This window comes from Amblyraja radiata, chromosome 6, assembly GCF_010909765.2.
Source record: "Amblyraja radiata isolate CabotCenter1 chromosome 6, sAmbRad1.1.pri, whole genome shotgun sequence".
NCBI classification, from domain to species: Eukaryota; Metazoa; Chordata; class Chondrichthyes; order Rajiformes; family Rajidae; genus Amblyraja; species Amblyraja radiata.
In genome coordinates this window covers 22,359,673-22,379,955 of record NC_045961.1, presented here as the reverse complement: position 1 = coordinate 22,379,955, position 20,283 = coordinate 22,359,673, and positions in this window count along the sequence as shown.

Below are 20,283 nucleotides of genomic sequence, written 5' to 3'. Positions count from 1 at the left end.
ATCCAGTGTTTGGTTGCTAGCACCACAAAAAAAGTGGCTGCAATTCTTGGTTACGTAAAGAAACACTCAGCTCAGATCCAGACTTTAACCTCCTGCCCTGACTTCTGCCGTGTCAAATCTCTTGCCCTGGTTCAGTACAGATACCTGACATAACCACAAATAATGCCTCTGGCATACATATAACCCACAGCCCACAAATAAGCTCGGGTCCTATCATTCTGAAGAAGGGTCTCGACCCAAAAAGTCACCTATCCCTGTTCTCCTGAGATACTGCCTGACATGCTGAGTTTGTGTCATTTAGAGTCCCACAAAGATGTATACTAATATCAAATGCCAGCGAAGGCCCCTCTAGATGGAAACCTCAGGCCCATGTCTCATTGTGCCCTTTGCAAAATAAGCAAGCCTGCCTTAGCACCGTCCTTCTCTCAGGCTTTTGGTGATTAACTACTTTGAACAAAGACATTTTAAATGTAACAGAACAAAGAGTTTTCTGCAGTGTTTTGTATTTCCACTAATGAGAACTGTCAGCAAGATCAACAACAGTTCTTGTATTTGGAAATGACTAAAGATAATATTTTATAGATCAACAGCACTGACTATAAGGAGCCACAAGAGACTGCAGATGCTGGAATCTTGAGCAAAAAAACAAATAAACTGCTAGAGGAACTCTGCTGACCAGGCAAGTTCTGTGGAGGGAAATGGTCAGACAATGTTTCAGGTTGGGATAGACCCTGAAGAATGGTCTCGACCCGAAACATCTTCTAGCCAGAAATAGCCTGCCCCGCCGAGTTACTCCAACATTTTGTGTCTATCTTCAGTTTAAAACCATCATCTGCAGTTTCTTCCTACACATTTCAAGTTGGGATCCTGTTGAGGCAACTGAATACATGACTGCCAATGATGAGTAAAATAGTCAGGCAGCTACATCTTCATCCTCCAATAATGGGGCATATGCAGGAAATATGAGTTAGAGAAATCATGGAGGATTGTAGATCTGGAGGAAATTACAGATATACAGAGGGCAAGACAGTGAAGGAAATATGGCAAATAAGTCGAGGAAGAAGGAGGTAATATCCATCTTGGGCAAGAGTCATAGAGTGATAGAGTGATACAGCATAGAAACAAGCCCTTCGGCCCAACCTGCCCACACCAGCCAACATGTCCCAGCTACACAAGTCCCACCTACCTGCATTTGGCCCATTTCCCTCCAAACCTGTACTATCCATGAACCAGTCTAACTGTTTCTTTATACCTGACCAACTGTTTCTTAAGAGTCCATAACTGTTAATATTAGGACAGGAAACAGTTGACTTCAATGGTAAAGAAAATCATGTAAAATGCAAACCAAATAGCAGATGCTCCATCATTAGTTTTGAATTAATTTCACTCAAGGATCACCATAAGCCAGCGTGGGTCAATGAGGAAAGAGGTCATTGGTAAAGTTTTAGATTAATTGATGGGAAGGTGAAAGATGAAAGACCGTGACCATTAGTTATTTCATCCTTTTGGTGACAAAAGCAGGGATGCAGTGGTAAATGCACCAAACAGGGACATGTTATTGCTCAGGGTAGTGGCACCTACCCTGAGCAATAAAAAAAATCAAATAATCCAGCATGGGAGTTAAGATATTTTAATGATAACGTCAAGAGTAGAAGGAGTTTGATCTTATGGATAAGACAACATGGCATGAGGGAAGCTCGGAAGAAAACTGGACCACATTTGTGTGTGTGTGAGCATGAGTCCCTGTCCCACAGCATGGGGAATTGTGAATATGGCCAACATTTAAACAGACAACTGTCTGCACCAGTCTATTATGGACACATTGACTGACTTAAAATTGGGTGGTCACAACCCTCTGATACAAAAAGCTTTGCAAAGCCATGGTCACTCTCTCAGTCATCATCTGAAAGGTCTGCAGAGATAATCGTCTTGCAAACATTGTGATACTGCTCCTTGTATATAAAACACACATCAATTTGTCCATGCCGTGCCTTGTTTCCTTATATTGGGAAAATGCAGTTAGAATTAAATATTTTCTCAACAACCACTGCTGGCGAAAGGAACAACGAAACAAAGAACACAATCTTGAGTAAGATGCAGCTGTGAGAGTAAAACTCACATGAAAGAAAAACTTATTTTCCATTGCTCACTGCCTTGCCTGAGGTGTTGAGCAGAAGGTCTGTCGGTGGAGTCCTGCAGTGTTTCTGGGAAGAATGCAAGAGTGCACGGCGATATATATATATATATATCTATTTTTAATTCATTTTCAGTATGTAAGCATGTTGGCAAGATTGGAATTTATTGCGGCTTTCCAAATCCCTGTAAGGACATGAACTTGAGCAGCTGTAGTTCATGTCTAATCTGCTCTGATAGACTTGCATGGAGTATTTTGGTTTTGATTCAGTCAAGAAGGACAGTCAACCTACGCCCAAGTTGGGATGGTACACAGTTTCATGAGGAGTCTGGAAGTGACGGTATTCCCAAGAATTGCCTGCCCTTATAATTTTATGTGATGGAAATTGTGGTTTTGGAATTATTGTTGAAGTAGTCTTCTCAAACTGCTGGATTGTCTCTTGTTCTTACATAAGATATACTCAATTGCAATGACGGTGGAGGGAGCATTAATGTTGCCATCCAGCTAAGTAAGCATATTTTTCACATTCTTGTATTTTATGTTTTGGATGAAAAGCTTTAAAATCAGTCGGTAATGCCTTCAATGTAGAATGTTTTCCCTTTTGTCAAATACCCTCACCATAGACATACTAGGGGTTGATTATTGATCTGCCAAATATCATGAGAATTATGTGGCTGACATAATTCTTCTGCTGGTCAATGATGAACTGAGGAAATTGATGAAGGGGAGCTCACTGATTGCACTAGGTAGACACAAAAATGCTGGAGTAACTCAACGGGACAGGCAGCATCTTTGGAGAATGGAATGGGTGACGTTTCGGGTCGTGACCCTTCTTCAGACTAACTGATTGAACTGTTGTCCAATGTCACGGATAAGTATTTAGCTTCTTTCCTATTGCAGGTGGCCATTATCCAACACCACGTGATTGTTACCCACCACTGATCATTCCATCCCCACAGTATTGAGTAGGTCCTTCTGCCTCAAGGCCTGATCTGTTTTATTCTCATAGAAGTTGTAAATGAATTTGGTTCCTTCAGATTCCTCCCGCACTACAAAGACATACATGTTTGTAGGTTAATTGGCTTGGTATCGATGTAAAACTATCCCAAGTGTGTGTAGGGTAGTGTTAGAGTGCGGCGATCGCTGGTCAGTGCGGACCCGGTGGGCCAAGGGGCCTGTTTCCGCGCTGTATCTCAAAACTAAACTAAACTAATTGTACAGTCATTACCATTAGTGAACCCTCTAACTTCTGATCTTATGACAGAAGAAGGTTGTTGATAAAACAGCTGATAATAGTTGGGCCTGGGACAATGAGAGGATTAAAGTAAACTGCTCCAGCCAGCATTTCTGTTCAGATTTCCACTGATGGACAAATGCATAAATCCCAGGCTGCATTCTATAAATCACAGATATTATGTCTGTTATGTTCCAGATTCTAGCATTTACAGTCTCTTTTGCAGTGTCTTCAATATCACCTCATTTCTAAAACTCAACATTTTTGTCTTTGTCCGGCCCAAGTGCCTGAAACCAATTGGGCCTGGCAAATTCCAAACTTAACATTAACTAATTGGAGAGTATGAGCTGCTTCATGACAGCCACCATCACTTCACTGATCCTTCAGAATGCACTGATTGCATGGTATTTAGCCAGATTGGATGTGGTCTGCTTTTTGTAGGCCAAACACATCCGATCAAATTTCTGCACTGTTATGTCATTACTAATGTTGGGACAGCACAGCAAGAAGTGCAGTTAGTTCTCAGGTACATCTTCATCACTGTAGTTTTGATCTTATCCAGTGCTATAACTTTTGTTGTGTAACATGCTCCCAGCTATTTCTTTCCAGCATGTGGAGTGAATCAAACTGGTTGCAGACTGTTTTCTGTGATAATAGGTATGACAAAACATTGGAATTCCAGTTCATGTACCAGAAGACTGTTCCCTCTAATGCCTTAGCCCTCCATTATTTAACATTAAAGATCTAAGCTCATCCCTAGTGTTATTGACTAACAGTTATCAATGGTCGAAAGCAACATTTGTGAGAATGCCAAAGAGCTGCTTCTTTCCCATGCTTTCATGCAAACCTTGTATCCAGTGATCATCTCAACAAATCTGAGGTGCACTCAATTTAGTGTGCACATTGAAAGCATAATTTGAAACGTCCACCTTTCTATTTTTGGTGTGAAGTAGGAACCCAACCTGAAATGTCACTAATTCCTGTTCTTCAGGGATGCTACTTGTCCCTGAGTCAAGGGCCTGTCCCACTTGGCTGTCTTTCGTGTGCCATTTACGCGACCTGCTAGCGTGTGGGAAGCGTGTGGGTAGCGTGTGGGTAGTGCGGGGACGGGCGCATGGAGTGGAATGCAGGAATGTGGAGTGGCGTTGTCGGAGTGTGGACTTCGTCCTGCACGAAATCTTTGCTCGCCACCGGCCTGTCGCGTAACTGACGGCCAAAGTGGGACATGCCCAAGACCCTGGTGTGAAGCAACGTCTCACCTCCAACAGCAGCAGGACCTGGCAAACGATCGTCAAACTCAGCCTGGGGCTCACGGCCGTGGCGGATCCCGATCCACCCCCACTCCTACTGCCAGAGCAGGGCGAAGAAGATTGAAGATAGACTCAAAATGCAGGAGTAATTCAGCGGGACCGGCAGCATCTCTGGAGAGAAGGAATGGGTGACGTTTCAGGTCTAGACCCTTCTTTCAGACTGAAGAAGAGTCTCGACCCGAAACATCGTCCATTCCTTCTCTCTAGAGATGCTGCCGGTCCCGCTGAGTTACTCCTGCATTTTGTGTCCATCTTCAAATGACAACATGCGCTCCAGGCGGCTGTGCGGGCGCATGATGATGTGCGCGGCTCTCGCGGGACTGTCGCACGACCGTTACTACCGGCCTGTCGCGTAAGTGACGGCCCAAGTGGGACAGGCCCTTTACTCCAGCACTTTGTGTCTTTTTTTCCCTATTTTTGGTGTTTGAAAAGGGAAATATGCATTCATATAGGGCCATTAAGTGACAGTATTCAGTCTCTGCCATTGTGACAGTATTGGTTGTTGATTGTATTCACCTCCCCCGCATTATGTTTCATTCATGCACTAGTGACCATAGACAGACTTTGTTTAGAGTCTCTCAAAACCCCACTGTTACGAAGCCTATGAAATATTTTTAACACGTGGACAAAATTGCAATAGAAGAAATGGGGCAGCAAATTTGTGCACAATAGGTCTCAAAAGCAGCAATTCACAAGAACATTGACATCAGGACTGAGCTATTGAGTTAGTTGTGCCTCCTCCATCAAGATGAGAGCTTAGGTTTTACCTCAACACCATTTTACCGCACCAACTTTATAACTTTCGATTCTCTTAATATCTAAGCGTCTATTGATTGCTATGTTGGATATCCACAGAAACAAAACCTTCACACTCCTGTGTAGGGAAGAACTGCAGATGTTGGTTTAACTCAAAGGTAAACACAAAATGCTGGAGTAACTCAGGGGCAGGCAGCATCTGAAGAAGGGTCTCGACCCGAAACGTCACCCATTCCTTCTCTCCAGAGATGCTGCCTGTCCTGTTGAGTTACTCCAGCATTTTGTGTCTATCTTCACAGTCCAAATGGGCAGAGAATTCAAAAGATTCACCACCTGCTGAGTGAAGATTTTGTTTCAAAAAGTTATGTTTTTTAATCTGTTTTGAAGTTGGTCACCTTGGCGCAGCGGTAGAGTTGCTGCCTTACAGCGAATGCAGCGCCGGAGACCGGGGTTCGATCCCGACTACGGGTGCTGTCTGTATGGAGTTTGCATTCACATGACCTGCGTGGGTTTTCTCCGAGATCTTCGGTTTCCTTCCACACTCCAGAGACGTACAGGTTTGAAGGTAAATTGGCTTGGTAAATGTAAAAAATGCCCCTAGAGGGTGTAGGATAGTGTTAATGTGTGGGGATCGCTGGTCGGTGCAGACCCGGTGGGCCAAAGGGCCTGTTTCCACGCTGTATCTCTAAACTAAACTAAAAGTGTTGGCTGATGGATAAACTATCACCAGGGATCAGGGAACAACTCTCTGGCTCTGCTTTGAAACTAGTGAAGACGGTCTAAAATAGCAACTGTTAAAACAGTAGGTCCCATGCTTGAGTTGTACTGGGCTTGAGAGCCAGTCTGAATTATGTGTTAAATTCTCTGGAGTGGGAGTTGAACTTACAACCTTCTGGCAGAAAAACTACATATGACAACAAAATGCATCCCATCTGTAATATTGAAGCCCTAATCACTTTTATGGGATACAAATATAGAAACCTTCTTCCTCTCCCTATTAACACAATTAGTGCAAAGATAAAAACTTAGCAATTGGAGTTAATTTATTCCCAAGCTTGCAGCAATGGCACCCAAAAAAGTCAGGCCAACCAAAAATCAGGAAAATTGTGAAAAAAAACATAGTACCTCTAACATTGTGGGGGTTAATGACATTGTGCCACAGAAGGCTGTGGAGGCCGTCAATTGGTAATTTTAAGGCAAAGATTAATCGATTCTTGATTAGTACGGGTGCCAGGAGTTATGGGGAGAAGGCAGGAGAATAGGGTTAGGAGGGAGAGATAGATCACCCATCGTAAATCATGATTGAATGGTGGAGCAGACTTGATGGGCCGAATGGCCTAATTCTGCTCCTATCACTTATGATCTTATGACCTTTTTTGTGGATGTGTAGAGCTTGTTTCTGTATGATGGAGATTCTATAATCAAGGTACACTGCTTTAGAATAAGGGGGTTACCCATTTAACTCAGACATTTGGCTATTTATTTATCACTAAATGTTGTGTGTCTTCCTTCGTGTGCAGTGAAAGCATATTTTGGGCATATTTTAGGGCAGATGTAATAGACTTGATAAGTAAAGGAGTGAAATATTATTATAGGGATCCAGAATTGAAGTTACAATCGGATTAACCGTTATCTGAAGAAGGGTCTCGACCCGAAACGTCACCCATTCCTTCTTTCCAGAGATGCTGCCTGTTCTGTTGAATTACTCCAGCATTTTGTGTCTCTACCATTATCTATGTTGGTAGACAAAAATGGTGGAGAAACTCAGCGGGAGAGGCAGCATCTATGGAGCGAAGGAAATAGGCAACGTTTCGGGTCGATTATCTATGGTGGAGGAACTGAGTGATCTAATCCTGCTTTTTTTTTGTATGTTCTCATGTAAAAATCTTGAGGCTGACCTTTCCCCCTAAATCTTGTGCAAAAACGTTGTCTGTGTGGTTCCTGACAACAGTTGCGTCCAGAACTGCCACACACTGAGTCATGCTATGCGGACTACTGGGAAGTGAAGCAGTTCTTAATGAGTATTCACTGTGGCAGCTACTCCACTGTTGCAAGACAAGTTGCCATGGAGGTGAGGGAAGAAATGTGTAGGATGGAACTGCAACTGGTTTACACTGAAGATAGATAGACAGCAAATGCTGGAGTAACTCAGAGGGACAGGCAGCATCTCTGGATAGAAGAAATGGGTGATGTTTCAAGTTGAGACCCTTCTTCCGACTGAGTCAGGGAGAGGGAGACACATAGATAATGAAGGTTAAGGTGTGAAAACAAGACCTCAATGGAGATGAGGTTCAAGGAAAATGTAGAATAGATCATTGTTAATTAGGGGGAGATGACAACAAAGCATACAAAGATAACATTTAATCAGGGAAACTGTCAGACAGGTCGGAGCTCTAGGAAAGGCGAGGGATGGAGAGAGAGGGAAAACAAGGGTTACCTGAAGTTAGAGAAGTTGATATTCATACCGCTGGGGTGTAAGCTGCCCAAGCAAAATATGAGGTGTTGTTCCTCCAATTTGCATTGGGCCTCACTCTGACAGTTGAGGAGACCCAGGACAGAAAGGTGAGGGAAACAGGAATGTTAGGGTGAATGGGGGACATGGTGTTCCAGGTGTGACTGAGCATTCTCCCATTGTTCAAGTCCAATGGTCGCCAGTATCACAAATACCCCAAATGCACATGGGATTGTGAGCTCATTAAGGAGCCAGTGATTGTAGCAGTTCGCAATAGGATGCATGATCATTTGCAACGATGTAGAGCAGAGAAAAATGAATCTACCGGAGACTTGGGCAAAACAACGATGCTCTTTAATTTTCCTTCCTTGCTGTGGGGTTTGCACTCTGTTTTACTCTGAGTTACAATTCAGGTCATAGGTTGCACCTTTAACTGTCACTTCTATTGATAAATGTGGAAGAGCATGTTGTGCACTTCATGACATTACTGGATATGTATCTGACATCAAGCAAACATCAGATGGGTTAAGATGAAATGCATCCGGAAGTACTCGGGCCTGATATGATGTGTGCAAATGCCTTTTATGCATGGATCAAATAATGTTTGCAAACTGGTCCAATATCTCGGCAGTAACAACCATTTGTACTCCTATCCCATTGCACTATACGTCACTTATTATTAGATCACTGAGTTTGATATGTATTTTCAAGAATTTATGCAGCTGTGTGAGCAATATAAATGTTTTGGTTTACAATAAAATCCAACAAAACCCACTCCTGAGGGCATACATGTAAAATTACAATAATAAAATCTGTTTGCTTGTGCTGTAGAAACAGAGAAAATGTTTTATCTGCCCTAACACAGATGAAGTTATTTTATTGCTTTGTTTTATTTTCCTTTCAAATCTCCCGTTGATTGCAAAATGTGATTATGCAGCAGAACTCAAACATTGCAAGAGACTAACCTGAATTGATGCCTGATTAGGGTTCTATCTCGTATTAAAGAGAATCGTATGTCTTTTCATATTTTATGTTTAGTCTCTCTCTTGTTTTGGACGCTATTCAAAGGCTTTGATGCTGACAATGAATTAAAAATAGATCCCAGATAGAACATAGTGCATCTCCAAAGCTTAATGACGAGGCAGACTCCCAATTAAGCAATGACATGTTCGTAGAGTTGTCTTTCCCTACTATCACAAGAGCATTAGAACTGTTCATTTGTTTCGACTAACAAGTGCAAAAATTTAAAATTTACTGTCATTTTTGCCTATTAAAAATACAGAATGAATGGATGCTCCCCAAGTTCCAACAGCCATGAAAAATTGTAGCCATGTAGAATAAATAAAGCTCAAAGATTTTTTTAATGCTGTTGTGGCTGTGAACTGCAAGTGGATTTCAGGTCACTATTAAAAGTGATACCTTTATTTGTGTGTGGCTAAATCAAAAAAGATAAAAAATTGGTAACTGAGCTGATTTGGCAATAAATAGCATTGTCCTCACTGATGTACATCTTGCAATGACCTCAAATCACGCATAACCTAAGTTATCTATATTTCTTGACTCCAGCATAATTTATATTTAGTAACAGAACAAATTTTCAATATGTAACTCCTATTGTTGATTTAGTTTTTTAATGACAGATAAATATTATTTGACACCATAGTTGGACCAAAAAGATCGCAACTATTTATCTGTGTGGAGAAGACTATTTGCTTGATAAATAGGTAACAGATCAGCTGGCCAAGTTGATGCTAAGCACAGTAGGTTGGAGGCCAAGAATGATATAACATTTTAATAGCCAATGTTTTAAGTGCACTAGCCTAGAAACTGAAATTTTCTCACACAGTTCAGGGTTTTAATTGTTTTTGAAGTGCATTTCTCTCAAAATTGAACATAATTATATATCTTTAATGTATTATAGCATTAATACATACATCTGAACTGGATCTTTAGCATATCATGTGCTGGAAACACACAGTGACATCAAAGGCCATACAAAGCAAGTTTTCTCATGTGAAACTGTCAATGGTTTATAAAAGGAACAATCCTCAAATGCTGAGGCAGGTTTCAAATGAAGAGATGAGGGCAGTGCCTGCATTAGTTAAATGTTGCCAGGATGTTCAATGTGCTAAGCTTCCTCAGTTTCAGTTCTCATTTTGTCCTCTCCTCTGCCTTACATGCCCCTAACTCAGAACACCAGCCTGGACATTCGCCATCCTTTCTCCGTCTTTCCATAAACCCTCAAATAACTCCCCAACATCCTCCTTATAATCTTTTCCACAGTACCCCTGATCTCATTGACACATTATTTCATCATTAAACTCCTCTCTGACCCATAGCCCTTCAGCTCATTTCACCAACTCTGCCAATCTTCCCCAGTCCCTATAACCATTTGCTCTGCAATATTCCTGCACTCACCTCCTCAGCCATACTCCTTGATCTATTCCCTAGTTTTCACTCTCATTGTGATTCTCTTTCCAAACCTCATAGAGTCATAGAGTGATACGGCATGGAAAAAAGCCCACAGGCCAACTTGCCCACACCGGCCAATATGTCCCACCTACACTAGTCCCACCTGCCTGCGTTTGGTCTATATCCCTCCAAACCTGTCCTATCCATGTACCTGTCTGTTTCTTAAATGTTGGGATAGTCTCCGCCTCAACTACCTCCTCCGGCAACATGTTCCATATACCAACCACCCTTTGTGTGAAAAAGTTACCCATCAGGTTCCTATTAAACCTTTTTCCTTTCATCTTAAAACCTATGTCCTCTGGTCCTCGATTCACCTACTCTGGGCAAGAGACTCTGTACATCTCCTCCAATCTTTTCCAGTCTCTATAATTCCTGAAATCAGACTATCTCTCCAAACCTCTCAAATGTTTCCACATCTCTCCAATGAGCCCCCCCCCCCTCCCCTCCCCACCCCCGCCCCCTCCCCCCAATAAACCAGCTGTGCCCCCACCTGTCCTCCACTAGCAAGGTGGTGGGAAATTGCATTGTTTTGTATTGATAAGAACACTAAAGAAAGAACATTGTTAGTCATAAGTATCAGATACACCACACACTGATGCACAACATTCAATGTAATGAATACACATTGTATCATTCAACATGTGCATGATTTGTATCTGCAATAATAAATATGGTATTAAACCACATATCTTAGTTCTGAAATCTAACCGTGCTCTGGCGAATATATAACATGGTGGCACTGATTAAGTAAAGGGCCTGTCCCACGTGGACGACCTAATCCACGAGTTTAGAAGACCCTGAAAATTTTAAAGATCATGTTGACTCGCCGAAGTAAAAGACCATGTACGACCTCCTACGACTATGTCTACAATCGCCTACAACTATGTCTACGACCGCCTACGACTATGTCTACGACCTCCTATGACCACCCTCGACCTCAGTCTTCCACACCTAAGACCAACTATGACTAGCTACGAGTGGAAAATGATCACATGATAAAATGATGTCATGTTTACATTTTTTTCTCTGGCCAGTTACCGACCTACGACTACCTACGACTACCTACGACTACCTACGACTACCTACGACTACCATCACGACCTACTACGACCTACCTACGACCTACCTATGAGCAAAAGTATGAATTTTTTCCATGCCAACCATTTTTTTACTCGTGGACATTTTTTATCAGGCCGGAAAAAACGCCGCAACCTACTTGAGGCCATAAGTATGCGGAGACTACTCACGAGCACGAGGAAGAGTTACGAAGACCTCCTACGACATCTTATGATCTCGTGGCGACCATGCTGCTAGTATGAGTCAAGGGCAAACTCGGCAGAGGTCGCCAATTAGGTTGTGAAAGTGAGACAGGGGCTAAAAGAAGTAAAAAAATACCACACAGAATTTGTGGGCTGAATATGAAAAATACAGCATTGCTCAGTTGTGATGACTATATCTGTGGAAGATCTGTGGCACTATCTGTACAATTTTGCCAGTACTTCTTTAGAATCATCAGGGAAAATCTGTGGTTTGTTTGGATGGCATGAATGGTAAAGGGCAGACAGCTATATTCAATCATGGATAAGTGGGGATTCAGCTTTCCAATAGCTGGGAAATGTGTAGTTGTAAGTAAAAGTCCCAATGTGAATATTGAGATGTTCAAAACACACACCTACAGCTCATATTGAATCTTGGCTTCCGCAAATGAACTCAGAAGCACAAAGCACGTAAATGGTGAGAATGTCTATTTTATGGCTTGTAATTACAAGCAGGATGTGCCTCTATAATAAGATGACAGATTAGATTATGATGGGCGGCACAGTGGTAGAGTTGCTGCCATATAACGCTTACAGCAACGGAGATCCAAGTTCGATCCCGATTACAGGTGCTGTCTGTATGGAGTTTGTTTGTTCTCCCTGTGAACGTGTGGGTTTTCTCCAAGATCTTCGGTTTCCCCCCACACTCCAAAGACGTACAGGTTTGTAGGTTAATTGGCTTGGTGTACGTGTAAATTGTCCCTCATATGTGTAGGATAGGTTAATGTGCGAGGATCGCTATAGGTGCGGACTCGGAGACTGTTTCCGCGCTTTAACTCTAAAAACTAAACTGACATCTGGGAAAGGATGGGAAAGTAGAAATAGCACAGGCTGTAGATGCATCTAGAGCACAGGAGGCTAAAGTTGGTGATAAATATATGAACTGTCAACCTCCAGTATTGGGAAAGGATAAAAACTGGTGTAAAAGCAGAACATGCTGGAAACACTGAACACGTTAGGCACCATCTTTGGAAAGATAAACAGAGTAATAAATTTCAGGTCAAAGACTCTTCATAACTGAGAGAGAGAGAAAGCATCCTCCCTGCAACTTAAATCTAACTTCACTGGTTCTATTGAGGGTCTTCAAGTGATGCAATGACTCAATTTTACTTTGGAGTCACGTGGGTGACTACGTGAAGAAGAGCCTGCTCAGCACGCATGCGCGGCATTGTGTTCAGCAGTGCAACAGCGGCCGCATCGGGAGTCAGGCGCTCTCGCTACGGGGTGAAAGAACGGACCGTCAGGTAAGCTCTGAGGTCGGGTTTTCTTTCACAGGAGGAGTCTTCTGCTTTTCAGGCAGAGAAGAAAGGCTCTTGGACAAACCTGTCCCCCGCTCGACTCCACGGAGGAGCGTTCCATCTGGGGGGGGGCAGCAACAAGGCGGTAGGACCACTTACCCGGCGCTCTGCTATTCCCCGACACCGTGCCAAGCCCAGCCCGCTAACGCCTGAGCAGCGGGCTGGAAGTAAAGCTACGGAAGAAGCGTCCGGCCGGTGGCTTCCGACTTGTCGGACGGGAACGTCTCTCCACCCGCACGGGGAGGGGAGACAGCCGCCTGAGCCGCCTGGAGTGGCTCCTGGAGCAGGAGCTCCAGCGAGACGCGCTTTGTGAGGGGCGCTCTCGCAGGGGGAGTTCAGGCACGCCCTCCACAGTGTCTTGTGCACTGTCCATTGCTTCCTCCTTACCCGAGGGTAGCTTTGGTGACCAGGACTGGGCTGGTCAAGAAGAGGGGACGCTGGCTGAAGATGTCGGGAGTATGCAAGGGGTGCAGGAACAGGAAGAGCTGCTAGGTGTGGTGGACCCCTACGTGGCAGCCCCACGTGCAGGAGGCCGTTAAAGGCCAAACCAGCGGCCAGCACTAACCACCTCTCCAACAGGCCCCTACAGGAGAGGTGGTCAATGAAGCCTTAGAAACGTATACAGCTCCAGAGAACTGTGAGTCCCTTAAAGTGCCGGCTGTAAACAGCCAAAACTGGGGGCACGTTGGGGCAAACATTTGGAACCTGGAGCTAAAACTGCAGCGGATCCTCAGGCTCCTGACGTCAGCCATCACATCATTTGCTCGTTCCGCGGACAAATACGGAGATGACCACAACCTTCGTAAACAAATCATAAGACCTGCCATAAAATCCTAAATTTGCGGGGTTGTGCAAAACCCCAGCCACTGAGCCAGACCCACTGCTCTTTGGCAAAAACCTCACAAAGTATATGAAGGATATGGAAGAGGCCTTAAAAAACTTTCCATCTCATGAGGGCAGGCCCCGGGACGAGCAAACCAAAAATGATAATTCCTAAGCAGCAGCACCCCATCGCGTCCATCAGTCGACGTCTACCATATGGGACTGGTGAAAGCTCAGGGTCCGCATTCTATCACCGAAAGTCTTCTTTAGACCAGGGCCCAGAGCGGACCCCATGGAAAATGCGCCACCCCCCAACATCACCGCCACGTCAGACAACGTGCAAGACTCGTTGGACCGGCAGGAAACAGAAGAATACCATAACCATGGAGGTAGGTGGGTCTGGTTCCTACCAGCGTATAGAAAATAGGGGCTTAATACTAACAGGGGGGAGATTACACCTGTTTAAAGAAGCACGGGAGTCTATCACGAGTGATCAGTATATACTCAATGACATTAGTGGATACAAAATACAATTCATACTAGAAAAAATGCCACCAGTTCACCCCAGAGGGTATTTTCCCTCTCCGTTAAAGAAACGAGAGGTACAAGCTGAACTGGTGAGACTAATTACAAAGGGTATCATGGGAAAACATGAACCTTTGGAATTCGTATCAAATATATTCACTAAACCCAAAAAAGATGGTGGATGTCGCATCATCATTGACTTAACTTCACTAAATATGTTTGTTAAGTATATACATTTCAAAATGGAAACGGTTGTTACTGCCAAACAACTAATTTCCAAAGGATACTTCACGGCAAGCATTGATCTTAAAGATATTTACTATTCAGTACCATTCACAAGGATCATCGCAGATACCTGAAATTTACCTGGATGGGGCAGCTATGGCAGTTTAAAGCGTTACCCAATGGATTCACATCAGTCCAAGATTATTCACCAAGATACTAAAACCCGCTCTGGCAATATTAAGAAGACAAAAACATATTGTCATGGCATATCTTGATGATATCTTAATAGTAGGCAAGACCATGGAATTGACTATGTTAGCTGTATCAGCTACCAAACAGTTGTTCGAAACCCTGGGATTGTCTTACATCCAGATAAATCTAAGTTGAAGCCATCCACAATCATGGACTAAAAATCGGTATCATGCGACAAGTTGGTCAACACAATTTGGCAATGGTGTGTCGAAAGACATATTTGGCTATCAGCAACTTACCTGCCAGGTAAGCTAAATACAGTGGCAGACACCAGGTCACGTAAATTTAATGACAACATCGAATGGATGTTAAACCCCAAAAAATTTGCAAAAGTTATCAAGCAATATGGCACGCCAGATATCGATTTATTTGCATCAAGGCTAAATCACCAGGTACCTATGTATGTCGCTTGGGAACCAGACCCTGAGGCAGCAGCGGTAGATGCGTTCGCGCTGGATTGGGGAAATTCTTCTTCTATGCATTTCCTCCCTTCTGCCTCATCAGTCAGGGACTACGCACAATACAAAATGGACTCTGCTTCAGGTATTTTGATAGCACCCAACTGGCCTACGCAGCCATGAAGGTATTCCCCAGTGACCCAGAGTTATTAACACCCAGTGTCGGGCACAAGCCACTCGTGCCATGAAAAAATCAAACTCCTGGGTTGCAGATTCTGCACAAACCACTTCAGGGACTGGGATTATCAGAACAAACCATCGACACCATGTCAGCATCCCTCCGAACATCCACTAAAAAACAGCACTTGTCCAGCATCAAAAAATAGGAGAAGTACTGCTTGGATACAGGGACCACCTACTCAACCGCTACAGTTACCAACGTACTGGAATTCCTGGCAAACCTTCACCACGATGAAGGACTCAGCTACAGAGCCATCAACACAGCTAGAAGTGCCCTGTCTGTCTATATGAAACCAGCTCCAGGACAACAGGCCATGGGGTCCCACCCGCTGGTAGTCAAACTAATGAAGGGTATTTACAACTCTAACCCCCTAGACCAAGGTACACCCATACATGGATGTTAGTGTGGTCCTGACATACCTCAGGGGATGGCCACCAGCCAGACCCCTTAACCTGGAACAATCTATGCTCAAAACATTCATGTTGATGGCACTTGTATCTGCACAGAGGGTCCAGTCACTACACCTATTGCGACTGGACAGCATGCTCACAGCTCCAGACCAGATCTCTATCGTTATCCAGGGACTGATCAAACAGAGCAGACCAGGAACACCTAATCCAGTCGTTGAATTCTGGGCTTACCCGCCAGAACCACGGTTATGTGCCATGACCCACCTACTATCCTACATAGACACAACCAAAAATATTCGAGGGAGATGAAAAGCCTTGTGGGCCAGTCATAAAAAACCTTATGGTCGGGTGACGAGCCAAATCATTTCGAGATGGCTCAAGCAGGTGCTAAAAGCTGCTGGGATAAACACTGTACAAATCTCACTCCACCAGGGCAGCATCCACGTTGATGGCTAAAAGAATGGACGTGCCTATAGGCCACATCCTGGCTACAGCAGGATGGTCGGGGGGAAAGACCGTTCAGAAATTTTATAATAAGCCGTTGGCAAAACCTGCTTTATTTGCAGATTTTTTTTTTACAGACTGCAAATATTTAATTTAAGCCCAGGGCAGCAATTTAATTATTTGTTGTTATTGTTAAAAAATACCATTGTGTTTTTCTACAAACAGATTCATTGGTTGATTACGAGAACACACTTCCTCCCTCAAGGACTTCAGCAGTGAGTGAAGTAATAACTGTTACACGGTTTGAAATCACAGAGCTTTGAAGTCTTCACGTAGTCACTCACGTGACTCCGAAGTAAAATAGTAAGATTAAACGAGAACTTACCAGTTTGAAGTTTGATCTGTATTTTATGAGGAGTTACGATGAGGGATTACGTGCCCTCCGCTCCCACCCTCAATAATATGGGTCAAACTGATAAACTGATGTCACCTTTTCTTTACTATGTTTACTTCAATAACTGTGTCTATCTGTGATTCCACACCACTGCTTTGAAGTATGCCGCGCATGCGTGCTGAGCGGGCTCTTCTTCACGTAATCCCTCATCGTAACTCCTCATAAAATACAGATCAAACTTCAAACTGGTAAGTTCTCGTTTAATCTTACTATTTTTCTTTTCAAAGAAGTGGCAAGACCATTTGTGTATTTCCAGAATTTTATTGTGTTTTTGTTTCAGATTTTCAGCATCTGCAGTTTGTTTTGATTTTCAGAAGTAATATAGTTAGACAAGTAGAGTAATGAAAGCCAAAGTAGAAGACGTCTATGTAGCAGGTGTACTCATACAAATTCAGAGTGATAGAAATGCCGACATATAGATCAAAGTTAGTTGTTCCTTTCTCCGAGGCAGTCCTTTTGGATCGGGAATGTCTTGTTTTCATTCCAGCTCTGCGGATTCTGAGGAGGCTGATGAGGACTTTGTGAGACCCGCAGACTGCCACAAGTGAGGAAGAAGGTGCCCATGAGGTGGGCAATGGGTAGATTACTCCAGATTTCACGTGCTCTCAATGAATGGCTCTGGGATCCCAGAGCCATTCTGAATATGTGCTTCATTGCAGGTCATCATAGACCATAGCTTCCCCATAGTTGGTGGGGGTCCAGATAATCTTGTAACATGCCAGAGTTTGGAAAAAAAGTGTATGTTTTAGGAGTTTTGTGTTGGGCACAAAAACATCATGACCTACCCATCAGAATTGAGTGAGTGTAATAAGAGTGTTGAAGTCTTAAACCATTCATTAATATCTCCAGAAAATCATTTAGGGCATGTGTATCAAGGATTGTTACTGTGGGAAAACACTTTGACATAGTCTTATGATAGCGGTTTAAATAATTATTTGATGAGTACGCCATACCTGAGATAGAAGAAATTAAGTGGAAGTGAATGAGGTGAATTCCAATGTGTGAGAAGGAAGGGTTTTGAATGAGCAAGTCAAAATCTGCAAGATGTTTAGGAAGTCATATGTCTTGCCAATTGTGACTAATTCCGGCTGTCTGGAACCAAAACCTCTTTGAATGATTCAGGCATGAAGTTGTTGGATTTTGCAGATTTAGATAACATTTACTGAATTTGGAGAGAAAAGGATTGGAGATATAGCGCAGTACAAAAATGACATGTTGAATAGAGCGGTTCCAAACAATAGTTGAGAGATATGAGATCAGCACAACTTCAGTAAGCAGCCTAGTTATAGTGTTCTCACGGGCTATTCTTTTGCTGTTGCTAAGAACTTGTCGCCATGATAGATGGTTTTTCCTGAAAGATAATCAATGCTATGGAGATATGAGCATGAGAATACGTGTTTCTAAAACCGTACATTGTATAATATTATGACCAAAGTAACAGTCCAGAGATACTTGCTGAAGCAACAAGCTGTCAGGAAATTTCTATGTATCTTATGGAGCGTTTTAACTGGAAAGACACTGCTCCGGGCAGTTCATTCAACCAAGGTACTTGTCTGGGCTCTTGTCTGTTGTGCAAGAAACAGCAGCAACTGCATTCCCTGAGGAGAAGCCATCAGATAGATTAAAACAGAATTTCCATCCTGCAAATATGAAAATGTTCTAGATTCTAGGTACAATTTAAATTTCGCTGTACCTTTAATGGTACGTGACAATACACTGACCTTGACACCTTGACATGACTTTACTTGGATAGGATAAATGTGAATTGTACCATTGGTGCAGCAGGTTTTTTCAGTCACTGCCTTGACTTGAGGAGCAATAACAGGAAGTAACCAGCTTTTTTGACTGTCTCAGTGAAATAGTAAGGAAACTAAGACCATAAACAGATGGAAAACAGGTTGAATTCATGACAGAGGAGATTTTTTACTTCTTCACCAGCCCAGCAATCTGAGCAGGTGACATACAAATACAATTGGGCTGAGTTCCCCAAAAGGTAAGCGACCTTGTGTAGCATAACGCTGCTGCTGTATCCAGACAAGTAACTCGCCTTTTGTCTCAAACACTTGTGCCACTGGCGATACAATGCCTGCTTGGAAGATGTCAAAATTAAGAGCTGTGACATGTAATATTTCTTAAGGCAAAAAATCTACAACACTTGCTGTTGAACTTTACTTCAGTTCCAGTTTCATCCAAGTGGCACTGGAGTACCATATGTTAGTCAGAAGCAGATCTTACTCTTGTATAAATATTGAATTGGGAAATGTGCTTATTTTCTATTTTAGATGTTCAGTATTTCTTGAGAAATGCAAGCCAGGTGTAGCATGCCTGAATTATGCATGATGCTTGCTCGAACCCGATCCACCTTCAGCAAAGCTGCCAGCACAGCGCTACTCCAGTGTTTTTACAAAGCCCACAATGGTGAGTCTATTGCAAGTTTTGGATTAGATTAGGAAGAGTTTTATGTTCGTGCCCATCTACTGGGAAGGGCATGAAGTCTTTAGGCATGGCTCAAATATTTAGAAAAATCACTGAGGTCCCATCACTGCGAATACATTTGTCAACATGTGTAGGAAGGAACTGCAGATGATGGTTTAAACTGAAGATAGACACAAAAAGCTGGAGTAACTCAGCGGGTCAGACAGCATCTCTGGAGCAAAGGAATAGATGACGTTTTGGGTCAAGACCCTTCTTCAGACGGTCTGAAGAAGGGTTTCGGCCCGAAACGTCGCCTATTTCCTTCGCTCCATAGATGCTGCTGCACCCGCTGAGTTTCTCCAGCAATTTTGTGTACCTTCTCCCTTCTTCAGACAGTCAGGCTTGTTCCTTTTCTCAAAGAGAAGAAATGCTTTATGGGGCTGTCCCACTGTACGAGTTCACCCAAGAGCTCTACCGGGTTTAAAAAAAATCAAACGCGTGGTAAGCACGTAGAATGTATGTAGTGGGTACGTTGGAGCTCGGGACGTTTCTTAGTGGCTCGTAACGCTAACGGCAGGTACTTGGGAAACGCGTTAGGCTCAGGAAGACTTTTGAAGATTTTTCAACATGTTGAGAAATGTCCACGAGAGCCCCGAGTATCTACGAGCGGCTATTACCGTAATTCTCCGAGTTCGAATTAGGGGAAACTCGGGAGAACTCTTGAATTAGCTCGTACAGTGGGACAACCCCATTACCAGTTCTATGTTCTCTGAGCACAGCTTCAAAAGGGAGTTAGATGGATTCTTGGCTGGGGCAGAAATCTCTTCATGTGTACCTTAATAATTAATACATGCATAATAACAACATAATTTTCTGGACTGATTTTTATGGTTGAAGAGCAAAAGACAATTTTCAAGACATTTTTTCTATATTGGCCCAATGTTTTACTGTATATAAATATTTTTTGTTGCTCCCAAGAATGCCGTGAGCTTTTGGTGAGGGTAGGGAGACTAGGATTGGGATATAAGTTGCCAGTAATGAACCTTAAGGTATCTTGAGAACAATGACCTTCCTGTATTCGTTTTCCTTCTTCTGCCCATTATTTTCATAAGTTTGAAAAGTATC